This window comes from Phyllostomus discolor, chromosome 2 (assembly GCF_004126475.2).
Source record: "Phyllostomus discolor isolate MPI-MPIP mPhyDis1 chromosome 2, mPhyDis1.pri.v3, whole genome shotgun sequence".
NCBI classification, from domain to species: Eukaryota; Metazoa; Chordata; class Mammalia; order Chiroptera; family Phyllostomidae; genus Phyllostomus; species Phyllostomus discolor.
In genome coordinates, this window is record NC_040904.2 from 195,723,831 (window position 1) to 195,728,418 (window position 4,588).

Here is a 4,588-nt window from a genome sequence, read left to right on the forward strand (position 1 = left end):
TTACAACTTTTTGTTTTGCTTTATCTTTTTTTTTTAATAAAAATAGAATGGCATTGTAAATGTTTTGCAAATTTATTTTCCCACTTAATGATATGTCTGATGATAGCTTTCCATGTAATCTATAGAGAACTAGTTGTTTTTAACGTCTCCACAGTATTTTAGGGCATAGATAAATCATAATTAAAAAAATCATCTCTCTGAATGGACAGGTTATTTCCCCTTTTTGCTTCAAGAAACCTCATAGTTAAAAATTTTCCCCCTTAAATTTAAATTCTTATATTAAAATCTATCTTTAAGAAGTCCTGAAAATTTATACTGAAGAGCTGACAATAGTTGAAAGTGTCTTCCTTCTTCCCCAGATTTAAAAGTCCAAATTTTATCAGTTTATTGAGATATTTAAGCATAAGGTTCTGAGGAAGCTGACAGGTGATAAGAAAAAACAATTATGAGATGCTCTAAATTGAATTACAGCCACTGGAGAGTGAGAGAAAGAGATAGAACTGTTTGTCTGTGGGCTAGCTACCAAAAGACTTCACACATTCTTGTTTTGTGTCTTGGAATTTTGGATTAAGTTCCAGGCGGCTGTTTCTGCAGATTATTTCAGCCAGGCACCATCGGACTCCAGGAGCTCTGGGCTTTCTGGACTGCTGTCCACAGCCACTCCGCAGGAGTGGACAGTTCTTTATGTTGACTCTACTGTCCCAGAGCTGGCTGCACTTCACCTTCTCCCACCCCGTTGCCTAAAGCTCATGTAGACTCTTTCAGACTACCTCTCTTTCCCCTTCCCCCTACTTGATGTATAAAAACACTTGCAGAACTCTGGGATGATGGACATGCTGCCTTTTCCACCTTGCCATGCTGCTGGTAGTTTATTTACACTCTGGGCCCCAAGACTGTTTTTTTTGGCTAACATTTTTTGGCTCAATAAAATCTTACTTATAAAAAGACTTTAATCATGGAAGTTGAAGATTTTTAGTTTAACATAGGAAATAATAAAAAAGTTAGATATAACCCCACCCTTAGAATGCTGACAGCTTAACAAAGGGAATGCAATCTGTGGACGCACACAGTGATCGTAAAATGAGGGAGAACATAGGCTATGTTCTGTTTCTATCCACAGAACACTTCTGATACCAAATATGTGGGTGTTTCCCCCCATAAACCAATTCTCTGACACAAGCTGAGTGTTCCATAATTTAATTCAGTTCTGACACTGTGTGCCTGGACTGAGCATCAGATCCCACAAGTTAAAGGGCTGAGCCCCACAAGACTGCCCCTACTGCAGATGATAATTGCAAGTCCCAGGCCTCCTAGGTACTTCTGACTAAGGGATTATAAATTGGAGGTTCCAATGACCTCTTTTCTCTGGTTTGATCATTTGCTGGAATGGCTCAAAAAATTCAGGAGGACACTTTATCTTTACCATTTTATTATAAAAGATACAATTCAAGAACAGACAATGGAACAGATACACAGGGCAAGGTATGGTGGAGCTTCTATGCCTTCTACAGCTTGATGTGTTCACCAACCTGGAAGTTCCCTGAACTCCCTTGTTTAAGGTTTTTATGGAGGTTCTATTCCATAGGCATGATTGATTAAATCATTGGTCACTGGTAATCAAACTCAATATCTAGCCCCTCTCCCATCCCTGGAGGTGGGGGTAGGGATGAGACTGGAAGTTTTAAACCTCTAAATCATGCCTTAGTCTTTCTAGAATCACTCTTCATCATGCAGTTATGCAGGGGTCCCTGCATACCAGCTAATGAATACCTCAGTAGCATACAAAAAGATGCTTTTCTCACTCTGGAGATTCCAAGGGTCTTAGAGGCTCTTGTGTCAGCAACCAAGGACTAAGACAAATATAACAGAAGATATTCCTATCAACCCATCACTCAGGAAATTACAATAGTTTTAGGAGCTTCTTGCCAGGAGCTGCTGGCAAGACCAAATACATATTTCTAATCACATCACTACATAGAGACAGGACAGCTGCAAACAGCTTTGGTGCCATAAGGTTATGGAATGTAGAAAGAACAACCTAAACTAAGAAACTGGCAACATTAGAGGCATTAACCAGAAGATGGGAGGTGCTCGCTTGTCCAGGGCCCTCAGACTGCACCACTAGACAGACGAGATGATACTGTCAGCCTGAGATTCATGGCTGGTGGAGGTGGGGATGGGATGAGAGGAGAGCCCCAGAGGCCAGGGAGTATTATGCCAGGTATAGTGGGTACCCTCTTCCTCACAAGCATCTTAAAGTGAGATTCCCCCTCACTCCCACTCTTTTTCATCTCCAGGTCTAATCTCTGTGTCCTTTGTTTCCAGGAACCCTGGTCCCCAAAGATACTAAACATTCTATGAGTTGGTTTTTGCCCGAGGCTCAGCTGACCTGAAAGGCTTTAGCTTGTCCTGGTCCCTCTGCTCTGGCAGGAATCCAGTTGTGATTATCCTTGGGATGCATTCCAGAGCTGGTGTAGCCCCAGGCCTTGCCTGTGTGGCTGGCCTTGGTGCTACACATCATCCCTCACGTCTGCCCTCCTGGCTCCTGGCACACTGCCGGCTGGCCCATGAACCCTGAATCTCTATCAGGGAGCTGTGTGGTGCTGAGCAGGCTACTGCCCACTCTAATTCCCAGGGTACAAACTGTCCCTCCACCCTCTGGCTTGATTTGCCTTCACATCCTGCCCGTTCAGGTTTCCGGCCCAGTCTATTAGCCCAAGTAAAATCTGGCTGGAACTTTTCACTTCACAAAAGTAAGTTTTTCACTTTCTGCAGCAAAGGCCTTAGCTATTTCTTAGGAAAAGGGTGTCTGTTCCCTTGGAAGGAAATCTTTTTTCTTTTAAAATTTTATGTATAAAATACATGTTTTGAAACATACTAGCAAAATGAACACCCATGAACACATTGTCTCATCCAAGAATTAGAATATGGTTGCATCTGCCCCTGTGTCTCTTCCCTGGTCCATATGCCTGCCTCCCCCAAAGAGGTATTCACCGTCCTGAGCTTTGTGTTTATTATTCTCCTGCTTTTAAAAGAGTAGAATGTATATATAATATATCTCTACAAATTCTAATTATTACTCACTTTTGCTTGTTTTTAAGCCTTATGAAAATGGTGTTATATTATATGTAGATTTTTTTCTATTACAAATAATATACCATGATCATTGTTACATATCCTGGTGCCCATGGATTGTAGGACATGTGAATGTTTAAATTCGAAAGATAATTCCAAATGGTGTTCAAAGTGATTGTGCTAATTTATATGGTTCTGATATTGAATGGAAGTACTCATGATATAACTCTCAAATTGTTTAGGTATAATTAATGTCTCCTAATAACATTTTATTATTTCCCCTTACATGTATTGAGCACTTTTTGTTTGTCTGTTCTAATATACTTATAGTTCAGAGTTATATTAAATGAGTTTCTTTTCTTACAATTATATCTTCTGTTGCTGGTGTATGTAAATACAGTAGATTTTGAAATATTGATCTTATATTTGTTACCTTGCCAAAATTTCTGTTACATTCTATAGATATTTTTAAGATAATTATATCATGCTATTAATGATAGTTTTGTTTATTTTTTATCTTTATGACTTTAATTTATTTTTCTTATCTCATTGCATTTGCCAGGACTTCCAATGCAGTTTAAGCAGAAGTGGTAAGAGTGGGCATGCTATCTTATTTTTTATTTTAAAGGGAATGATCTTATATTCCTTTATTAGAATGATGTATCTCATAGGTTTTTATTAGTTAATCTTAGATAGAGAAAGAGTTTTTTTATTCCCACTTTGCTAAGATTTTTTATGATGAGTAAATTTGTCAAATGCTTTTTCTGCATCTACTGCGAGGCTCTTATTTATTTTTAAAAATTGAGGTATAGTTGACATACAGCATTATATTAGTTTAGGTGTATAACATTTGTGTATATTACAAAATCATAACCACAGTAAGTCTAGTTAGTATCCATCACCATGTGCAGTTACAGAAATTTTTTCTTGTTTTGGGAACCTTTAAGATTTACTGTCTTAGCAAGTTGTAAATATGCAATACAGTATTATTAACTATAGTAACCATGCTATACATTACATTTTCATGACTTATTTATTTTATAACTTGGAGTTTGTACCTTTTGATGCTTTTCACCCATTTCTTCTGTCCGCTACTCCCTACCTCTGTCAACCACCAGTTTGCTTCTGTACTGATGAGCTTGTTTTATTTTTGTTCATTTGTTTTGTTTTTTTATTCTACATACAGGTGAAATCATACATATAGTATTTGTCTTTCTCTGATTTATTTTACTTAACATAATCAAGGTGCATCTATGTTGTCACAATGGCAAGATTTTACTCTTTTCCTGCCTGAATAATATTCCATTATGTATACATAGTATTTTATATATTATATATTATATATGTCACATTATCTTTACCCATTCATCCATTGATGTACACTTGGGTTGTTTGTATATTTTTGCTATTGTAAATAATGCCACAGTAAACATAGGAGTGCTTATATCTTTTTGGGTTAGTGTTTTATTTCTTTCAGATAAATACCCAAAAGTGAAATTGCTGGATCACATGG